The sequence below is a fragment of the Aulonocara stuartgranti genome (genome assembly GCF_965226115.1).
Source record: "Aulonocara stuartgranti genome assembly, chromosome: 20".
NCBI classification, from domain to species: domain Eukaryota; kingdom Metazoa; phylum Chordata; class Actinopteri; order Cichliformes; family Cichlidae; genus Aulonocara; species Aulonocara stuartgranti.
The window spans coordinates 27836262-27860466 of NC_138956.1; positions in this window are offsets into that span (position 1 = coordinate 27836262).

Below are 24205 nucleotides of genomic sequence, written 5' to 3' on the forward strand. Positions count from 1 at the left end.
TAAGATTTTAAAATGTAGTCAGTATTGGTATGGCGAGTAACCTTCAGTAAAAGTCATAATTCACACAGCAATAGTACATTCATGTAGTTGTAAAAGGCATGCTAGTATTATAGGTAATCCAAAGTATTCAGAATTCATTACTGTCATTGAGTAACGTAACGGAATACGTTACAAAATACATTCTGGGGCATGTAATCTGTAGTGGAATACATTTTAAAAGTAACCTTCCCAACAATGTGTGTGGGTAACGTTCACACAGTAATGACGGCCTCAGGTGATCAGGAGAAACTCACCTGGATTTCCTTTTTCCACAGCAGACTGAGAGCTGCAGGTGGAACTGAAGGAGGTCTCAGACAGAGGTTGTAACTTCAGTACACATACTACTGTTAAAGGACTGAATACACTCCCCATACCAGCATAGGCAAAAATACACATGTTCTGTACTAAAGTGCTGTAGTAGAATTTGAAGTACTGATTCAACTTCTTTACTCAAGTAAAAGTACTGAAATGTACTCGGAGAAAGAAAGTAAAAGAAGCTGTTTGCAGGATGTTTCTACTTTAGTTCAGAGCTCACTGAACCTTGTGCTATATTAATAGCTCCAGTAGATTTTCGTAGTGTGATCAGTTGACCTGCTGCTCTCTGTGGATGGACACACCTGAATCTAACCAGATGTGAGCAGATGTTTCATGAGTTGTCCTGATTTCATCCTCCACACTGACAGTACACAGTTTATGCTGTCTTTATATTAGACACTATACAACCATCATCAGCTAAGTCATCTGAATCTCTGCTACACTTGATGCGTAGCAGCAGTCACACACTGTTCTTTACTTTAAACCATCACAGCAAACTAACCTGTTTATCCTGCACTAACGTGCTGACTAGTCCGCTTTTTTTCCACCACACAACACCGGCGCTCCATCTGTTGTAAGTCCACAGGTTTGTCCCAGGGCAGTTTCATGTCGGTTACACTTTGACATACGTTTTAAAAAATGTCTTTCCCTGTCGTTGTCCCTTGCATCGACTTAATGTTCAATATTTCCTCTCCACGGATGAAGATGGTCAGCTGTGCAATGTCCATCATGTCTATACTTTCATCCACAGCAAGAGAGTATGCAATAAAGTTTTTGCTTCTTTCACACAACTGTGTTCTTAAATCAGTGGCCATCTCACAAACCCGATCAATCGTATTTCTGCTCAGGCTCACATTTGCCAAAATCTGCGTTTTGTCTGGACACAAGACGTTGCACAGCTTCATCATGCAGCTCTTCAGAGTGGTACCAGGCTGATTTTGCTCCTCTGCTACAATAAAACTTGTTTTCACAACAGCTTCACTTTGTGATTTTGCTGTGGTGAAAAAAGTCTGCTGAAATGTCAGATTCTTCTTTAGCTCTTCTACTTTCTGTAGTTTCTGCTCTGCATATAGGTTTTCAGCTTATCCTGACGTTTTGTCTCGTAGTGCCGTCTTAAATTTAATTCCTTAATTACAGCCACATTAGCTCCACTACTAAGACACACGGGTTTACCAGCAATGTCTGTAAACATATATTCAGTCACCCACTGGCGCTGAAAGGCTCTGCTTTCAGAATCAACTTTTCTCTCCACCATTGAGAGCGGCTAGCTGCGCAATAACAGAAGTTTGACTTGATTGACGCGGGAATGTTCTCAGTTAGCCTGGACACATGTGCAGTGTTTATACCGTTATGGAAAAAAACAACAACAAAAAAAAAACATCAGCCCATAAAAACGAAAAATCACCATCTGTATGCCCGGTATGCCCGATGGCCATGCAGTTTGGTCCAAAAGTAAACTTGTCAAAAAGCCCGTGACATGCAGCTGCTGCCAGGACCTGATGATTTAAGAAGCATGTTGTATCCTTTCATGTAAACGCCTGCTATTTTTGGACTGAGACAAATACTAGCGTAATGTTAGCTACAACTAAGCAGTAGTTTCGCGTTCTATTGAGTTCATGTCCAGAGAAAGAGTGTAGCCACATTTACCCATAATGAAATTCTTTGGCTCGTGCTCCTCACCTTTACATGAACATGTAGAGAGTGTGCTGTTATATTAAGAAGGGAATAGCAGAAAATAGCAGTAATAATAATAATGATAAAAGAGAAAAAGAAAGAAAAAATTCTCTAAATATTTAAAAGTTAGGGCAAGTTGGTATTTACATGTTGTGCAAAACTTGTGCAATAAGCATTTAAGTGACAGTGTCTAGAGTCCTGTAGTTGTAGTGAGTGTGTAATGGTGCGTGCAGAACGTCAGCAGCTCAAAAGCCTGGTGGCTTGTAGGTAGAAACTGTCTCTGTGTCTGCTAGCGCTGGTCTGAATGCTCCTGAACCGCCTGCCGGACGGCAGGAGTGAGAAAAGTCTGTGGCTGGGATCGGAGAGGATGCGCATAGTCTTCCTCATGCAGCGCTGTCTGTAGAGATCCTGCATGGCTGTGCTGTCCTCACCACCCTCTGCAGAGCTTTGTGGTCCAGAGCATTACAGCTGCCGTACCAGGTGGTGATGCAGCCAGTCAGAATAGTATGAAGCATGAACTATGAAGCAAAGTTACAAACAATTTTTAGGAAAATGTGTCTTCTTTCTTAAACAAAAGTTTAATAAGACAGGGAAGGACTTGGAGATTTAGCCACTGAGATTAATACGTTATTGAGCAAAATTGTGATGGAGTAAATCATTTGTTACACTACTCGGTACATTACTTTTGCTCCATAAATTGACCTGAAACACATTCACATAATTACCAGTTCTGCTGTTCTACACACCAACATATATCCCTATCAAAGTCGGAACACACATGTGATCTTTCATATGTATGAACACAAATCCAACAACACAAAGCAAAGATGCTTTGGAGTGCATTACACACAACATTGAATATGATAGAGTTTAATTTGGGGCTTCATACTAAGTGATGCTGTTGAGCTGACCTCCTCTCCTTCTCTGCTGCTGCAGTGGGTATGTGGACATGTCCCACATGCGATAAGAAATATCTGACAGAGTACATGCTGCAGAAGCACGTCCACCTGACCCACGAAAAGGTAGAGGCCCAGTCGTGTCACCTCTGCGGGACAAAGGTGTCCACTCGCGCTTCTATGAACTGACACCTGCGACGCAAACATCCCGAGGTGAGTGGGGTCAGACCTGAGAGGAAACAACCCATATTACAGCACCCTAAAGGCAGACTCGACCTGAAATGCTGTCCTTCTCTTATATGCCTACAGGTGGTGTCTGTGAGAATTGACGAGTTTGATGATCTTCAGGAAAATTTGTCAATGAATGATTCATCTATCAGCATTGTGCAGGTTAGAATAAAATTCTGGATTTCTGACACCACAGACCAAAAACGATTCATTGTATTTGGTCTAGACCAGGCCTCCATCCATTGTCTTCAGATGGTCCAAAATGCAGCTGCTCGCCTGCTAACTGGTATCAAACGGAGAGCGTATAACCCTAGTTTTAGCTTCTTTACACTGGCTTCCTGTCTCCTACAGGATCCAATTTAAACTTTTACTTTTTGTTTTTAAGTCGCTTAATGCCCGAGCGCCTTCTTACCTGCCTGAGCTCCTCTCTGTTTATGCTCCAGGAAAAACCATGAGGACTAGCTCAAAATGAATGCTGTCCATCCCACGGACTTGTCTCCAATCTCGTGGTGATAGATCCTTCTCTGTGACAGGTCCCAGACTCTGGAATAGTCTCCCCCTAAATATTAGATCTGCACAAACACTTGAGCAATTTAAATCACTACTTTTATGCCCTGGCTTTTAACACATATGACCCAAGCATTCTGGTCTTATTTTAAATAGTTTTAGTTATTGTCCTATTATTGTTTTATATTGTTATTATTGTATTACATTCATGCTTTTTAATGCCATTTTTATATTGTTAAGCACTTTGTGCAGCATCGGCTGTTTGAAATGTGCTGTATAAATAGATTTGACCTTGACCTTTGACCTTATTGACAAGCAAGGTGGTTTTAGGGAGGTGTAGCTATGGAAACACTGACAAACAACAAGAAACCATATTGGATTAAGTATGTCTGTGGTGTCAGCTGCCTTAAAATCTGCATTTTTCTGTACACTAAAGATGTTTCACTTCCTTCTGCAGCCCTCTCTGACCATGGAAAAAGACGGGATGTGTCAGGAGCAGCCCAGTCGACCTTCCCGACACCCCAAGAAGAAGCAGAGAAGCTCAGCTGAGCCGGAGCTCTCTGAGTCCGATGAATACGTTGATTTTGCTGAACCAAGGCATTGTCGGTGATGAGACTGAGATGAGCTCTGCTGTACAGAGCATCCAGCAGGTACAGTGGGGCAAAAAAGTATTTAGTCAGCCACCGATTGTGCAAGTTCCCCCACCTAAAATGATGACAGAGGTCAGTAATTTGCACCAGAGGTACACTTCAACTGTGAGAGACAGAATGTGAAAAAAAATATCCATGAATCCACATGGTAGGATTTGTAAAGAATTTATTCGTAAATCAGGGTGGAAAATAAGTATTTGGTCAATAACAAAAATACAACTCAATACTTTGTAACATAACCTTTGTTGGCAATAACAGAGGTCAAACGTTTACTATAGGTCTTTACCAGGTTTGCACACACAGTAGCTGGTATTTTGGCCCATTCCTCCATGCAGATCTTCTCGAGAGCAGTGATGTTTTGGGGCTGTCGCCGAGCAACACAGACTTTCAACTCCCGCCACAGATTTTCTATGGGGTTGAGGTCTGGAGACTGGCTAGGCCACTCCAGGACTTTCAAATGCTTCTTACGGAGCCACTCCTTTGTTGCCCGGGCGGTGTGTTTTGGATCATTGTCATGTTGGAAGACCCAGCCTCGTTTCATCTTCAAAGTTCTCACTGATGGAAGAAGGTTTTGGCTCAAAATCTCACGATACATGGCCCCATTCATTCTGTCCTTAACACGGATCAGTCGTCCTGTCCCCTTGGCAGAAAAACAGCCCCATAGCATGATGTTTCCACCCCCATGCTTCACAGTAGGTATGGTGTTCTTGGGATGCAACTCAGTATTCTTCTTCCTCCAAACACGACGAGTTGAGTTTATACCACAAAGTTCTACTTTGGTTTCATCTGACCACATGACATTCTCCCAATCCTCTGCTGTATCATCCATGTGCTCTCTGGCAAACTTCAGATGGGCCTGGACATGCACTGGCTTCAGCAGCGGAACACGTCTGGCACTGCGGGATTTGATTCCCTGCCGTTGTAGTGTGTTACTGATGGTGACCTTTGTTACTTTGGTCCCAGCTCTCTGCAGGTCATTCACCAGGTCCCCCCGTGTGGTTCTGGGATCTTTGCTCACCGTTCTCATGATCATTTTGACCCCACGGGATGAGATCTTGCGTGGAGCCCCAGATCGAGGGAGATTATCAGTGGTCTTGTATGTCTTCCATTTTCTGATGATTGCTCCCACAGTTGATCTTTTCACACCAAGCTGCTTGCCTATTGTAGATTCACTCTTCCCAGTCTGGTGCAGGTCTACAATACTTTTCCTGGTGTCCTTCGAAAGCTCTTTGGTCTTGGCCATGGCGGAGTTTGGAGTCTGACTGTTTGAGGCTGTGGACAGGTGTCTTTTATACAGATGATGAGTTCAAACAGGTGCCATTCATACAGGTAACGAGTGGGGGGCAGAAAAGCTTCTTACAGAAGACGTTACAGGTCTGTGAGAGCCAGAGATTTTCCTTGTTTGAGGTGACCAAATACTTATTTTCCACCCTAATTTACGAATAAATTCTTTACAAATCCTACCATGTGAATTCATGGATATTTTTTTTTCACATTCTGTCTCTCACAGTTGAAGTGTACCTCTGGTGCAAATTACTGACCTCTGTCATCATTTTAAGTGGGGGAACTTGCACAATCGGTGGCTGACTAAATACTTTTTTGCCCCACTGTACATGTGCACATTTCCCCCAGAAGATTCTGCTTTGTTGCTACAATAACGTGTCCAACTTCTTTCCCCCCGAACACCACGATAAGTGGATAAAGGCAGGCGGCCTGATTAAAAAGGAAAACACAGACTGAAGTTTTTCTCCCTGAAGAGCCCTTAAGTCACCCACAGCGGCTGGCTCGACATTGCCGATGAAAGGCTGAATAAATCTGGATTTGCACTTGTTTTGTTGATTATTTGATATGAAGTCATCATTTAATAACTGTGGCAGTTGTCTAATAAAGTTTTTTTGAATGGGCTATAATGTTACATAACCTAATAAATTGCTGACTTTGGTAATTGTTGACCTAGTAGTTATGACTTCATTGGGAATTGTAGGATAAAATGTGGATCTGTTGAGTAAAGCAGGTGTAAAATACGGACGATCTGATTTCCTCGTGTCAGCATTGTTCCCACATCATCATAATTAATGTTGTTCCAGGTTCAACATTGCAAGTGACCAATCACCTTCTTGTGACGTCATTCCTTTGCGACTTCGAAATACCCGCCTTCGAGTATTTCGAAATACAAGTGAAGAAGCGAAAAACCGCCGCCTGTCCGCCGAATTTGAAGTCAATTTAGGATACTTTCCTTTAATAAACGGTAAGCATTATACATATGGAACATGGAACATATGTATAATGCTTACCGTTTATTAAAAGAAAGTATCCTAAATTGACTTCAAATTCGGCGGACAGGCGAATTGACTTCAAATTCGGCGGACAGGCGGCGGTTTTTCGCTTCTTCACTTGTATTTCGAAATACTCGAAGGCGGGTATTTCGAAGTCGCAAAGGAATGACGTCACAAGAAGGTGATTGGTCACTTGCAATGTTGAACCTGGAACAACATTAATTATGATGATGTGGGAACAATGCTGACACGAGGAAATCAGATCGTCCGTAAAATACACACAGTCAAACCACAAAATGATTACATTTATAATATCAAATTGTTTTCCTACTGTTAAGACAGTGTTATGAAATTACACAAATGCAGTGCAACGCTTGAAGCCACAATTGACAGCTAAGGCTTTGTGATTACAGATGTGCTCAAACACATTAGACCTTTAACAATTTTAATAATATAACTATACAAAGTGGCATGATGCTTAAATAGTTTGATTTAAAAATGTGAAATAAGACATATTTTCTAATTGTATTTATTTTTCAGATGTGTTTACTACATTATTTCTGTCTGGGCCACTTGAGTCAATATAAGACTGTTTTTCCAGCTGCAGTAATTTATATTTGGCCTCTGTTCTGGAACTTTTCTAACATGTGCAGTATGGAAAGCCAAGAGGGCGGGAGAGCGGCAGCATCATTAACAACACTTTCCTTCCTGTTAAAAGGCAGTTTTTCCTTCCCGCTGTCACAGAGTGCTTGATCACTGGCTGGTGTCTAATTGTTGGGGTTTTCTCTGCATTATTGTAAAGTCTTTACAATATAAATCACCTTGAAGTGACCGTTGTCATTTGGTGCTATGTGAATGCAATAAAATTCAGTTCAGTTCAGTCAGCTGGTCTGCCAGGATCGCTGGCTGAGCTTGACTCACGGCCTCAGCCAGCTACTGTTCCTTACAAACTTAGATTATAACAACAGTGTTGTGCTTTGGCACCAGATGAGCTGCTTTCATCATCGAGTTGCAATTGATTTCATTGTTGCCGTTTCAGGTGGTGGTTCTGACCGACCCCAGTGCTCCATCAGCCTCCTCCCCCAATAGCTCAGTGGGACTGGCCAACATCACAGTCACGCCCATCACCAGCCACGCCCCTGCCCAGTTTACCAGCCTGCAGCCTTTCGCCGTGGGCCACCTGACAGCCAGCGACCGGCCCCTCACACTGGACAACTCCATCTTCACGGTCACCTTTGACACAGTCAGTGGCTCCGCTATGCTGCACAACCGGTCTGCAGAACTCATCCCAGAGACTGTAGGTTCTGCTGGAAGCAGGACACCCCAGTCCGTCGCCCATTTCATCAACTTCGCCACTCTGGTCAACCCCATGGGCCACCAGCTAGAGGCCCCGACTCTGGCATGGAGGCCTGTACCTGCAGCTGAGGGCAGCCAGGTCACTCCAGTGGTGGAGGGTGCACATGGGGAGAGTCAGGAGGCCCAGATCCAGGCCGGCCCAGCCAGAGCCAGCCAGCCACCCCTCAGCAGCAAAGCAGTTCTGCGCAACAGATACTCAGCTACTGAGCAGACACTAGGGGTGCAGGTCACCTCACACAGATACTGTTACATAGTAGAGTAGATTTTTAACAAACTGTACAAAGTTGTGATCACTGTCACCCAGATGCCTCTCCAGCCCAATGGAAGCAAATGGTATTGTAATATTTTTTAATAGTAAAACGGAAAACAAATTGACAGTTAGTGAATCTGTTTTTGAGAAAATAAAGAAAAAAAATGTGCATTTAGCCACAATCACTGACGTCTGAAACCAAAGCAACGGTTGAATATTCTAACGCCTTACCAGCCTTGGGGGGGAAAAATGCATGTTTTCAAGATAAGCCTGCTGCTTGAACAATGAGATGTGGAAATGCACCAACATGAAAAGCAGATGAACTTTGTGACAAATAAAGTGAAAATACGTTGACCACATTATAATAACACGTGGTATTTGGTGTATTCCCTAAAACAGCTGAGTGGTGAACATGATTTTTGAATGCTGTAAACTGTAATTATTGTCAAACTGTCTGAAATAAATATTGGCAGCCATTTTTAAAAATGATATTTTTAAAGAAAATTCATCAGGTCGTCGTCCTTTTTGTATGTTGTCAGTTGTGACTGCAGCTGCAGACAGCCTGATGGCTGGGCCTTTGCCCATGTGGCCTGGCCAAGTGCAGCCTAAAAAAAGCTATATGGGCACACCCTCCTGCAGGCCCATTTATTGTGGGCAGTCTAAGGCACACCTGTGCAATAGTCATGCTGTCTAATCAGCACCTTAATATGCCACACTTGTGAGGTGGGATGCAAAGGAGAAGTGCTCACTGACAGAGATTTAGACTGATTTGAGAGTAATGGGTGTTTTGTGCATGTAGAAAATGTTTCATATCTTTGAGTTCAGCTCATGAAAAATGGGAGCAAAAACCAAAGTGTTGCATTTATATTTTTGTTCAGTGTTTCTACACTTACACAACACATTTTGACACTCTGTTGAATGCTTTTATTTTCAAACTTGGCAATCCAGGAAGCCAAATGAAAAAGTTTAGATTTTATTTGAAGAACAGAGTCAGCGTCTAACGAATCAGAAGGTTTTTAGCCCATGAAGCAGTTCAGCAAACATGTAAAGCACCAAAAATGCACTTTAGGTAAATAACTAATTAATGATGAAAGACTCGCTCTAGTTTCCTTAATTTAATTTAATTTAATGTAATATAATTCAGCCAGAGAGGAAGCAGAAATCATGAGCCTGAATACTTTATGCAAAACACTCGTGGAGGGGTGTGAACAGAAACCAAACAGCCAACGGTATCAACTACGTGAAAATGGCGCCATCTCGTGGCCCCTTTTGTCACTATAATACCTTCAAAACTGTAAAAAAAAAAAATGCTTCACCTGTAAAAGTTTCAAAGTCACGTTTTTTCACCAGCAGAACTTGAGCAGCTTCAATCGATGACGTCACCGAAGAGTCAGAACGCAAAACTACAAAGTTAACGTGTGACGTCATTATATTTGAATAGTTGGTAGAGAAATATCAGTTAACAGTTGGCAGCGTTCCTCGCAGCATTCAGTGGCGATTAGTCTACATTTACTCCGCGTTTTTAAAGAGCTAAAAGATTTCACAGCATTTTAAGGACTGTGTCATAACTCTGGATAAGTTTGAATCCGTAAAGTTTGAGAGCTGTACTGCTTTAGTTTCCTCCAGATTGTGTATCATCCCAGAAGAATGGACAGAGGAGACGGACTAAACATCCCGATTCAAAGTAAGTGCGTGATAGGTTGGAAGACTTCTGTTATTCCCCATAGGCAGTATCAAAAAGCTATATAGCTGTTATTCATAGGGTTCACAACAAAGCAAAGGTGTACAGTTAATAATTAATTCATATTAGGTGCCATAAGCATAAAAACGATGTAAATACGATAAGAAAATTGTTATTATTTTTTTCATGTTGCATTAATGGTTGTCATTTTATTAGTCCATTACTAATCGCCTTTCTGGGATCAAGACCATCACAGACTACAGGACCACCAAACCCTCCCCCGCATCCTCTGATGTCTCCTTCCTCAACGAGCTCAACAACTTTTATGCTCGTTTTGAGCGAGGGAACCCCACAACCACAACCAAAGCAGACATGACGCCAGACCACCAACCTATGACTCTCTCCCCCACCGATGTAGGAGCGGTGCTGAGCAGGATCAATGTCCACAAGGCTGCAGGCCCTGATGGCATCCCCGGGCGTGTTCTCAGAGCGTGTTCTGGGGAGCTTGCAGGAGTGCTCACAGACATATTCAATCTGTCCTTGGCCCACGCTGTGGTACCGGCCTGCTTCAAATCCACCTCCATCGTCCCGATACCCAAAAACTCCAACCCATCTTGCCTCAATGATTACCGCCCAGTAGCACTCACCCCCATCATCACTAAGTGCTTAGAGCGACTGGTCCTAGCACACTTCAAATCCTGTCTCCCCCCCACCCTGGACCCCCACCAATTCGCATACCGCCGGAACAGGAGCACAGAGGATGCAGTCTCCATCGCAATGCACTCTGTCCTCTCACACCTGGACAACAACAACACCTACGCCAGAATGCTGTTTATAGACTTCAGTTCAGCATTCAATACAATCCACCCCTCACAACTCATCAGGAAACTGACAGACCTGGGTATCAGTTCCCTCATCTGCAAATGGTTACTGGACTTCCTGACCAACCGCCCCCAACATGTCCGGCTGGATAACCGCTGCTCATCTACCATCACAATGAACACCGGTGTACCACAAGGCTGTGTGATGAGCCCTTTCCTCTACTCCCTCTTCACCCATGACTGCAGACCTGCTGATGGTTCCAACACCATCATTAAGTTTGCAGATGACACCACGGTGATTGGCCTCATCAGTGACAACGATGAGGCCGCCTACAGGGAGGAGGTGGATCGTCTGGCTGAGTGGTGCGACAGAAACAACCTGCTGCTTAACACCGAGAAGACCAAGGAGCTCATCGTGGACTACAGGAGGAATGCTGACCCACATCCACCCATCCACATTAAGGGGACGGCTGTGGAGCGTGTGAGCAGCTTCAAGTTCCTGGGAGTCCACATCTCCGAGGATCTCACCTGGACGACCAACTGCTCCAAGCTGGTCAAGAAGGCTCACCAGCGCCTCTTCTTCTTGAGGACTCTGAGGAAGAACCACCTGTCCTCAGACATCCTGGTGAACTTCTATCGCTGCACCATCGAGAGCATCCTGACCAACTGTATAACAGTCTGGTACGGGAACTGCTCTGCCTCGGACCGGAAGGCGTTGCAGAGGGTCGTGAAAACTGCCCAGCGCATCGCCGGAGCACCACTTCCTGCCATAAAAGACATCTACAGGAAGCGGTGTCTGAAAAGGGCTGGGAAAATCATCAAAGACCCCAGTCACCCATCACATGGACTCTTCACCCTCCTGCCCTCTGGGAGGCGCCACAGGAGCCTCCGGACTAAGACCACCAGGTACCGGAACAGCTTCTTCCCCACAGCTGTCAGACTCCTGAACTCTGCCTCCTGACATCTGACCCACGTTAAACTCATGGACTGAACATACACACACCCACAATGGACAACTGTACCCTCAAACACAATAATAACATGGACTGAACCACCACTCACAACCACTAGCACTTTATATAGCCTCTGTAGGAATTATATCTCACTTATCTTAACTGCACTACTGTATAGCTCTGTGTAAATAATCATTCTGTACATTCGATAATCTTTAATCCTACAACTGTTTACAACTTGCATAGTTCCCATTTCTGTATAGCTGTATATCCCAGATTCTGTAAAGTTATTTATTTCATATTCTGTATAGTTTTTCATATTTATATCCTGTTCATATCCTGTACATAGCTTGTACTCACTACAGCCTGTACATACTTATAGTTATAGAATATTCACAACATACTTCATACCGTGTACATTATAACATACCATAATAGACCCATTTCTGTAATATACTCACATATCTATATTATTGCTAATATATATTGTAATATATCTATATCACTAAAGCACTTCTGGATGGATGCAAACTGCATTTCGTTGCCCTGTACCTGTGCATGTGCAATGACAATAAAGTTGAATTCTATTCTATTCTATTCTAATTGTTAGTGACTCCATCCTCCACCGCGCGCTCTCATCCGGTCCGTGAGTCGTTTGGTACCGGGCCGCGAGAGTTGAGGCTGTGAAATTTATGGTTTTCAGGGTTTTTATCTGTTTTCCTGGGTCTTTTCCCCTGGTGTAGTTGTTTTATTTTGAAATAACTATTTACGCGTTACCATAGCGACCAGAGAGCATTAAGGCGCAGAGAGGATCGGACGTTACTCTCAATGTTGTTGGTGCATTTCAGGAGGACGCTGCTAATAAAGTTATATATTATTATATATTATATTTACAAAATACCACAGTTTTTGTCTTGGTCGTATCATTTTTATTTTGTTGTATTTATCCGCCACACCTTAAAGGTGACAAACTGGTTTTAGGATGGGGACCGCTGCTGTACAGTACAGAATGCGTTTAGCTTGTCGAATTTACACACATCTTCAATCGCTAGCAGTGTGACTCTGTGCTGTACTGTATGTTGTAAGTTTTCTCCCCATCAAACACAACAATGCCGACGAAACGTTTTGCACCGTCAGAGGCTCCTGCGGCTGCCTTTGGTTTCATTCTATAATAGGGGAGACCGGGGATAGTTGTAACATTTTTCACATTTCTGTCTGTAAATTGGAGCTCTTTTAAGGTAGTGGATTCAAAATGTAATGCAAAGTATTTACATGTCTCGGCTATTAAATAGTGCAGCTATTTTCTCTGCAGCACAATTACCCATTGCATGGTATGGTCTCAAACACAAAGAGTGAAATGTTACAATTAACCCCATAGTCTGGGTTAGTTGTAACATATCCTGGGGTGAAATGTAACACAATGAAATAAGGGTACTGACAAAATATTAATATGTAATCTTTGTTTATTCAACACATGAATGCACTTAGAGCCATTAATGTAGCTATGTGTGTGTGTGACAGAATGCAGAAATCCAGCTTTTGAACATATTCCAACCCCCCAAAAAAGACAAGTTATGGAATTTTCTGCAACTGAATATTTCATTAATTTTGGTTGGTCTTCCTTGAGTTTGGCCTCATTGGCTCAGTGGGCATTATAACCTACAACTCTTGCACCAATTTTGAACATAACAATGAAGCTTAAAAAATGTAGTTGTTCACCAGCATCGAAATTCCATTACTTTTTTTCATGGCTTACCTTGGTGTGGTTTGCAAAGTGCTTCAGAAAGATGAGGAAATCTGTTTCTTGCACCCATCCTGATTTATTTCCACTACCAGTACTTCCTACTGGTCCATCTCTGACACAGTGGTCTGCATAATGTATGTGTGGGAACACAAACAGTGGAGGAATTGTGTTGCCAATGGCATTAACCGCATATACAAATGTGACCAGTGAACCTCTCTCTGCTGATGTCGTTGCCCCAACTTGTTTAATATAAGTTAAAGTAATAGTGTGGTAAGTTGTAACATACATTATTGTTACAACTAACCCAGACTCCTATAGCCATGAACTAGCTAACATTACAGCCAACGGCTAAAACATTAGCACTAAAGACCTACACAGAATATATCCCCATAGACATACAAATAACACAATTTAAGTTTGATGAGTTTAACTGAAAAGCAGATAATGCTATTAGAAATTGAAATAAAGTAGAAAAACGTACTTTTTGGCATACAAATTACTTTTTTTCGTGTTAAATTGTCTGTGTTTGACAAAATGTGCTGATTTTTCACATGTGATAGCAGAACTGAATTGGGCATGCACAGGATGAATCACATCATTTGAAACTTAGCCCTGATTGGAGAAATTGGAAGTGTTACAACTGACCCACGTTACAACTATCCCCGGTCTCCCCTACTGGACTTATGTTTCTACAAAGGTTTGAAAATGTTCGTGCCTGTCTGAGAAAAGTGTATAAAGTGTGTAGTGAGAGGTTTTCCAGCCTTAAAACATCTATAATAATTGTAAAAAATAAAGCTGGCTACTTCTGATTTCACCTGTCGCGGGTTATTTTTAGAACATAACTCCCGCGATAAACGAGGGACCGCTGTAAACTACTGCATGAGAGACAACGAAATATCACTTTCGTGATTCTTTCCCCCGTGTTTTCAGGGGTGTGACAAGAGTGTGGTCTCTCTTTGCAGTTTTTCTCGTGGATTATCTGACAGTTTGTTACTACACATGAAAGTTTCTGAAGTTTTAAGGCCTCAGTCACACAAAGCCCAGAGGCTGCTCTGAGCCCTGAAAACATCTGTGTGGTACTGTGTATTTCCTGGTGCACTGGGAATACACATGTCTCTTTATAAAAATGATTTAGACTTTGCACTTAATTATAACAAAATCCTAATAATTGAATTTAATAGTGCATTACAACTGTGAGTGAGGGCTGAGGAAAACTGACATGAGGACATTTACACGTTGCTGCTCATCGACTGAAGCCTTTTTTACTTGAAGGAACAATCACACTGTAATAAGTTTAGTGGGCGTATATTTGTATGTTCCCTAAGTAGTTATTTTGCATAAATTGGAATTTGTGGACAGTTTTCTCATCATATGAATGATAACAATAATATATTTCCCTGTTTGTTGTTGTAGGGGTACCCGTCGATGAACTGATTTTGGAACTGCAACAGCGTCCGGATTTTGAAGCGATTCGGCCGATGGTCCGCTGGCTTGAGTACGGTGTGTTGAGCGGCCTCTTAACTGAGCAAAACCTCCGTGTTCTGGGCCAAGTTATTCATCAAGTGCAACGAAATGATGAGGAGGAGGACAGAGTTCAGGACAATGATCAAGAGGCTGATAACGCAGAGGAGGAACAGCCTGATGTTCCAGTAGCGGGGATAGAAATAAATCCACCTCAAGTAGAAGGACCCTGGGTCCATAACAGAGAAGAAATCCCAGCAGGAGAAATTGAAATACACCCGGCCCAGCAAGCAGAAGATCCCATTGCTGAAGAAATGGAGAACTGGTTCTGGGATGATGAGGAGGATGAGAGCGACAACGAAAGTGACCCTGAGAGTGGTCCTGACAGTGACAGCGACCACAGTGACACTGATAGCAACAACAATGATGGGAATGACGATGATGATGGCGGAGACAATGTTCAGGATGCCCCTGTGCCACTGCCCCCCAGCCCAGTACCGGGAGGTTCAAGGAGGAGACCAAGGGAGGAGGATGATGATGAAGAAGAAGATGGGGCACCTAGAAAACAACTAAAACTCTGAATTTTGCTCCTGGACATCTAGCAAACCCTTCAGAGGATTCAAAGATGTACATTTCAGTGGCAGCTAAATCTGTGAGTCGTCTGCATAACAATGAAATGAGATGCCATATTTTTTTTTTTTAAAAAACTGAACCCATAGGGAGCATATAAATTGAAAAGAGAACTGGGCCAAGAATGGATCCCTAGGGGACCCCACAAGCAAGTGAGGTTTTTGAGGATTATACAGGGAGTGCAGAATTATTAGGCAAGTTGTATTTTTGAGGAATAATGTTATTATTGAACAACAACCATGTTCTCAATGAACCCAAAAAACTCATTAATATCAAAGCTGAATGTTTTTGGAAGTAGTTTTTAGTTTTAGCTATTTTAGGGGGATATCTGTGTGTGCAGGTGACTATTACTGTGCATAATTATTAGGTAACTTAACAAAAAACAAATATATACCCATTTCAATTATTTATTTTTACCAGTGAAACCAATATAACATCTCCACATTCACAAATATACATTTCTGACATTCAAAAACAAAACAAAAACAAATCAGCGACCAATATAGCCACCTTTCTTTGCAAGGACACTCAAAAGCCTGCCATCCATGGATTCTGTCAGTGTTTTGATCTGTTCACCATCAACATTGCGTGCAGCAGCAACCACAGCCTCCCAGACACTGTTCAGAGAGGTGTACTGTTTTCCCTCCTTGTAAATCTCACATTTGATGATGGACCACAGGTTCTCAATGGGGTTCAGATCAGGTGAACAAGGAGGCCATGTCATTAGTTTTTCTTCTTTTATACCCTTTCTTGCCAGCCACGCTGTGGAGTACTTGGACGCGTGTGATGGAGCATTGTCCTGCATGAAAATCATGTTTTTCTTGAAGGATGCAGACTTCTTCCTGTACCACTGCTTGAAGAAGGTGTCTTCCAGAAACTGGCAGTAGGACTGGGAGTTGAGCTTGACTCCATCCTCAACCCGAAAAGGCCCCACAAGCTCATCTTTGATGATACCAGCCCAAACCAGTACTCCACCTCCACCTTGCTGGCGTCTGAGTCGGACTGGAGCTCTCTGCCCTTTACCAATCCAGCCACGGGCCCATCCATCTGGCCCATCAAGACTCACTCTCATTTCATCAGTCCATGAAACCTTAGAAAAATCAGTCTTGAGATATTTCTTGGCCCAGTCTTGACGTTTCAGCTTGTGTGTCTTGTTCAGTGGTGGTCGTCTTTCAGCCTTTCTTACCTTGGCCATGTCTCTGAGTATTGCACACCTTGTGCTTTTGGGCACTCCAGTGATGTTGCAGCTCTGAAATATGGCCAAACTGGTGGCAAGTGGCATCTTGGCAGCTGCACGCTTGACTTTTCTCAGTTCATGGGCAGTTATTTTGCACCTTGGTTTTTCCACACGCTTCTTGCGACCCTGTTGACTATTTTGAATGAAACGCTTGATTGTTCGATGATCACGTTTCAGAAGCTTTGCAGTTTTGAGACTGCTGCATCCCTCTGCAAGATATCTCACTATTTTTGACTTTTCTGAGCCTGTCAAGTCCTTCTTTTGACCCATTTTGCCAAAGGAAAGGACGTTGCCTAATAATTATGCACACCTGATGTAGGGTGTTGATGTCATTAGACCACACCCCTTCTCATTACAGAGATGCACATCACCTAAAATGCTAAATTGGTAGTAGGCTTTCGAGCCTAATAATTCTGCACTCCCTGTATATCGCCCAGTCTAACAGAAAAGCTTTGGTTGGACAGATAAGATTTAAACCACTCCAATGCAGTCGCTTTGACTCCGACAGTGTTCAAGCCGAGAGATAAGAATCCTATGATCTACGGTATCAAAGGCAGCACTGAGGTCTAATAGTATTAAAATGGCAGAATCTCCCAAGTCAGCAAAAGTGAAAAGGTCATTAAAACCTTTTTAAAAAGCAGTTTCAGTGCTGTGGTGGGCTTTAAAACATGACTGAAATACTTCACTAATGCCATTTTTATCTAGAAAGGTCTGGAGCTGTAGAATAGGTTCCACCACAGCATGTTTAAAGTCAGCAGGGACACACCCAGACTGAAGACTGCTATGGACAATAGACAGCAAACTCATACCCACAGTGTCATAACATCTTTTAGTAAATGACATGGAGCAATATCCAGAGTACAAGTACAGTGAAAATTTTGAAGCAATTCACCCGATGGTCCACTGGCTTCAAATTGGTCTGCTGCGCGGCCTCTTGACTTAAGAAATTCTCCGTGTTCTCCACCTCAAGTAGAACGACCCTGGGTCAATAACAGAGCAGAGATCCCAGCAGGAGAAATGGAAATAAACCCGGCCCAGCAAGCAGAAGATCCCATAGCTGAAGAAATGAGGTGGTTCTGGGATGATGAGGAGGCTGCGGGGAAGAGCGCTCTATGACCGTCCTCGCGAGTAAAAGACAACTGCAGTGTTGCGCCAGAGGGAGTGTTAATAGACCTCTCTGCATTGAATCGTACTTGTTATGAATCTCTGTCTCTCTTCCACAGCATGTCTTTATCCTGTCTTCCTTCTCTCACCCCAACCAGTCGCAGCAGATGGCCGCCCCTCCCTGAGCCTGGTTCTGCCGGAGGTTTCTTCCTGTTAAAAGGGAGTTTTTCCTTCCCACTGTCGCCAAAGTGCTTGCTCATAGGGGGTCATATGACTGTTGGGTTTTTCTCTGTATCTATTATTGTACGATCTACTGTACAATATAAAGCACCTTGAGGTGACTGTTTTTGTGATTTGGAGCTATATAAATAAAGATTTTTTTTTTTTAGTTGCCACTTTCTGTGTGTGCTTACCAACGGTGTATTATTCCTGACCTTGTATTGCTTACAATACAAAGGTCACTGTGAGAGCAAAAAGGTAATGTTTCCATTTGTCCCAAATCACAACAAATGTGTCATATTGAAATCTGTTAGAGAATGTAATTTTTTCCATTTTAAACAACCATAGACAACCTCATACCAGTCATTTAGTGACAGAATTTTTACACTTAGCCATTTCTTAGTGATAGTCTTTCGGGCAGCCACACTCAAAATGCCATATAATAGCTTGATCACTTTATCCACAATACTGAGTATAAACATCCAAACAAGAGTTCATCCCAGTTAAAGGGAAGCTGCATACTAAGAATAGTCTGTAACTCAGAATGAATCGAAACCCAAAAAGTGTTTATCAATGGACAGGACCAAAACAAGTGGAGGTGCTTTACTCCTTGGGCCCCACAGTTTCTCCAGCTGCTGGAGGAGTTGGAATAATGTTTACTTTGTGCAGGTTTAATAAAAAATTGGCAAAGACTCTTCCAGCCAAAACATCTCCATATATTAGAGCTAGAGATTCTTTCCCATTTTTGTTTGATGTAAATTGTATTCAAATTCCTAACCTCCTGTAAACCCTTGTACAGTCTAGAAATCACTTTGAGACCAGGATCCACATGGTATGCCTCAACAAATCTATTCAGAACAGGAAGAAAGAAAAGATTTGTTCTCTTGGGTATAAAGTTATGTAAATGATGCGGGATTTGGAGAAACCTGAAAAAAAAAATCAGTCTTGCTTAACTGACTGGAAGTCCCTAAGATTTCCCTTATCATAAAACATACAGTATGCCGTTAAGCCTTGTCCTGCCCAGTTTTTCTATCTCACATCTAACTTATTGGGTAAAAAATCAAGATCATAAGCGCATCATCTTAAGATCCTGGCCTCTTCATTCCAATCATTCTTGTTAAGAAACTGTAACCAGAGTTTTAAAACCAGCTTAATCCATTGGTTTCCTTGCAGAAGTCCACTCTGCAGGTGGGGGAGAGACATATGAGAGGTGGAGAATAAAATCAACCTGGGTGTCTATAGTCTTGTGTAGTCTGGGAGATGATTGAATGTTGGAGTGGGTACAGTTTCCTCTGCGGTGGGGTCAGGTGGGCTGCCCTGGGTCCTGTGGGGCTTGGCGGTGCTGCTGCCGTAGGCCCCAGTCTGGATGGGCCTGGGCCCCGTTGCCTTGGTGGGTGTTGGGGGTGCCTACTAAGGTCAGTGGTCTATTCCCCCCCCCCCCCCCCCCCATCCCCCAGCCCACACAAGTAGGGCCTTGGGGTGCAGGGGTGTCACCAGTGTGCAGGGGAGGCTTATCTCCCCTCACCATACTCCCTGCCAGTGGCTGATGCCCTCAGGGGTCGGTGCGTTGGTTCTTGGTGTCCGGGGCCTTTAAGGCTGCAGACCCTGAATTGGGATACAGCCTGTATGTCTTTGGACTGTGGGTGAGAACCCATGCAAACTCCACACAGAAAGACCCTGGTGGTGGTATTGAACTCAGGACCTTCTTGCTGTGAGGCAACAGTGCTAACCACCATTTATTACTGCCAGTAATGTACAAATACTTATTTATACTTTATTTTGTATTTTCTAATGTAATTTTAGATTAGATTAGATTAGATAGAACTTTATTAATCCCTCGGGTGGGTTCCTCTGGGAAATTCGATTTCCAAAAAAGCACAGCACCGACAGAAGTTACAGAGTTACAGAATATTATATATATATATATATATATATATATATATATATATATATATATATATGTATAATACACACACACACACACACACACACACACACACACACACACATATATATATATATATATATATATATATATATATATATAATACAGAGACAATATAAATAAAATATACGAAGGGGATAAATAGAATAAATAGGAATAAAAATAAAAATACAAGTGAATTGCACATTTCAAGTATTGAGTCTATTGCACCGTTGACTATTTACAAAAGTATTGCACAAAAGGTATTGCACAGTGAGGTGAAGAGGCACTACAGCTTAGTTGTTCCCCCCTCCTTTGTCCTCCTGTTTCCCCTCCCTCTCCCCTCCAGGGAGGAGTTAAACAGTCTGATGGCGTGTGGGACAAAGGAGTTTTTAAGTCTGTTAGTTCTTGTCTTTGGGAGAAGCAACCTGTCACTGAACAGACTCTTCTGGTTGTTTATGGCCGTGTGCAGAGGATGTCTGGCATTGTCCATAATGTCCATCAGTTTCTTTAATGTCCTTTTCTCTGCCACTGTCACCAGAGTGTCCAGCTTCATGCCGACCACAGAGCTAGCCCTCCTGATCAGTTTCTCCAGCCTGGATGAGTCCTTCTTTGCTGTGCTGCTCCCCCAGCACACCACAGCATAGAAAAGTACTCCAGCAACCACTGACTGGTAAAACATCCTCAGGAGCTTCCTGCAGATGTTAAAAGACCTCAGCCTCCTGAGGAAGTACAGTCGGCTTTGGGCTTTTTTATACAGGTGCTCTGTGTTGCATGACCAGTCCAGTTTATTGTCCACCCACAGCCCGAGGTACTTGTACTTGTTGACCACCTCCACCTCCTCCCCCTCTATCTGAACCGGCAGTGGACCTGCTCTGGACCTCCCGAAGTCCACAACCAGTTCCTTAGTCTTTGAGGTGTTGAGTTGCAGGTGGTTTGTGTGACTCCATGCGACAAAGTTCCTCACCAGACTTCTGTACTCCTCTTCCTGATCATCCCAGATACACCCCATGATGGCCGTGTCATCTGCAAACTTCTGAATATGGCATAATTCAGAGTTGTAGCAGAAGTCAGAGGTGTACAGGGTGAAGAGAAGAGGGGACAGCACAGTTCCCTGTGGTGCTCCTGTGCTGCTGACCACTGTGTCAGACGTGATGTCCTTCAGCCTGACGTACTGTGGTCTGTCGGTGAGGTAGTCGGAGATCCAAGCCACCAGGCAGGGGTCCACCTCCATCCTGTTCAGTTTTTCTTGAAGCATACAGGGCCGGATGGTATTAAAGGCACTGGAAAAGTAAGAAACAGGATCCTGACCGTGCCTCTTCCCCATCCAGGTGTGAGTGGGCTCTGTGTAGGAGGTACAGGATGGCATCCTCCACTCCGACACCCGCCTTGTATGCAAACTGTAGTGGGTCCTGGGCATGTTGTACCTGTGGTCGGAGGAGGTTGAGGAAGAGCCGCTCTAGAGTCTTCATAAGATGTGACGTCAGTGCCACCGGTCGGAAGTCATTCAGCTCATTGGGCCGGTTCTTTTTGGGGACCGGGACGATGCAGGATGTCTTCCATAGGGCGGGCACTCTCCCCAGTCGCAGACTGAGGTTGAAGACTCGTTGTAGCGGCTCCCCAAGTTCAGCAGCACACGCCTTTAGCATCCTAGGACACACCTTGTCTGGGCCTGCTGCCTTTCTGGGGCGAAGCTTCCTCAGTTGTCTCCTGACCTGATCCACTGTGACACTGGGAGATGTTTGGGAGGAGGGGAGGGGGGGAGATGTCTTGCTGCTGAGAGAGGGATTGGAGGAGGGGGGTGTCATGGTGTCAGGAAGGGGGGGAAGCGAGGGAGGTAGGAGAGTGGGGATTGGACTCTGTAGTGAAGGTGAGGGTGGGGGGGTTGTGGGCTGGTCAAACCTGTTGAAGAAGTTGTTAAGTTCGTTTGCCTTCTCCACAGTCCCCCCCACTGTGCTTTTCTTGGTGTTGTGGCCTGTGATGGTTTTCACACCATTCCAGACCTCCCTCATGTTGTTCCTCTCCAACTTCTGCTCCACCTTCCTCCTGTAGGTGTCCTTTGCTTCCCTCAGGCAGCGTTTCACCTCCCGCTGTGCTGCCTTCATCTCCTCCTTCACTTTGCTCCTGAAAGCCTTCTTCTTCATGTTGAGGACAGCTTTGACTTCCTGTGTTACCCACGGTTTGTTATTAGGATAACACCGTACCGTCTTAGCAGGGGCGACCGTGTCCACACAAAAGTTGAGGTAGTCTGTAAGACAGTGTGTTGACAAATTTATCAAAAGATTTCCATTATGCTTAGTTTTCTACACTGAAGTATTAAATTGGTGAATTTAATTTAATTTAATTTAATTTAATTTAATTTAATTTAATTTAATTTAATTTAATTTAATTTAATTTAATTTAATTCAATTTAATTTAATTTAATAGATTCAGAGTTTGCTGACATTCCTCATCATACAGAGGTCCGTTGGCTGAGTTGGGGAAAAGTTCTCAATAGAGTTTTTGAGCTCATCGAGGAAATCTGTCAGTTCATGGACATGTATGATGCGGTGAAGGCATTTCAAGTGAAGCTGTCACAAATGTACCAGTGCAACCTGCCTCACTTTCCCTGTTGCCAAGTAATGTTGAACCAAGTCAGCGGACTTTGCTGAACTGCACCTGTGCAGATTCAGATGGAGCTGCAGTGTAATGATACACTCAAGGCAAAGTACGACACTGAATGGCCCGCACAGTTTATTAGTTCCTGAAGCAATGCCTCAGCTCCATCTACATGCGGCTCCAACCTTGTATATGCTTTCATTTATTTTTTCTGGGGGGTTTTGGCAGCATGTTCATATTTCTAACTTGCATAATTTTGACAGGATATATTTTTATGAAGAGCAAAATATTTAAAGTTAAAGTTTGTTTTTTTTTTAAAGTTTATTTAATCTGGAATAATATTCCTGTCTGTTTTTATTCATATTTTGTGGAGTTTATATACTGCTGGGCGGGTGCTCTGATGTTATTGATGTTGAACTTGTTTTATCTTATTTTATTTATAAGGTTAGTTATTAGAGTTTCCAACCGTCCCGTAAAAAACGGAATGGTCTCGTATTCAGAGAAAATATTGCGCGTTTTTCGTATTAAGGTGAAAAGGAACACAGTTTGTCCCGGACTTCAGCTACAATGAAAAAGACACAAAGCTGGAGTTATTCTGTCTTTGCTGCACAACTGCCTCTTCTTCTCTCATTCTCTCCCCTCCCTCTCCTGTTTCTACTTCAATCATGAAACTGATCAGTGATCAGCTGATTTTGCCAGTATTTTCCCACATTTTCTAGATTCTGTACCAGTACTGTGTGTAAAATGCCAACAAAAAGTCAATTAAGTTTTATTCTTTCTCACCTGTCTTTCTGTCTCCTTTCACTTTTTAAAGGTTGCCATCTTAGAAAAAATATTTTGCCCTGCCATGCTGTTTATTGATGTGGCAAATGAATGGTTTATGAAAATATATCTAAATCTGTCATCAGTAATCAGTAATGATCATGTCTCTCCTCTAGTCTTCTCTGTCTTAATTTCAGGTTTTCACCATGTGTTCTAGATAGTTTAGGAGGTTAACTCGACCAAGCAGTCTACTTTCGGGTACTGTTTAGAATACCAGAATAGTTTAGTTTATTAGACTGATACATATATACCAACAAGACAGTGTACATCACTGTGACAACAGGGTTTGTTTTCATTCAAAGGATTTATGGTTTTTCCTATAATACCATGGTGGGCCATTCATTTGGACATTTCAGGCTATTGTTGCTTTCATGATATGACTTGACTAAAAGAAATGTTATTAAGGAACCGGACCACGGCAGGTTTTAGAAAACCCATCCAGAATAATTTTGTAGGCCCATACAGGGACCCCAAAGGTCAAAGCTTCTGTTGCCCTGCTCACGCAGTCCTACCAACAACTACCCACTGTGAAAACAGGCAGGTAATAACGTTTTGGCACATTATTTATGATAAGAACCCACCGTGAGGGGAAATGCAGTTGTGGAGAAGATGAAACCACAGAACATGTTTGATGACGCTGTCAGAAATATGAAGTTGGGAAAAAGTGACTGATGCAAAGCCCCAGTAAAGTGAAAGTTAAAGTGGATCTTATTGATATACTGTAAAAGAACTGAAGAAATGAACGATATCAGGCTATATTGCATTTTCTCAGACAGACTAATTTATCTGATAGCCTTTGATTTTTGTTTTCTTTCTCCGA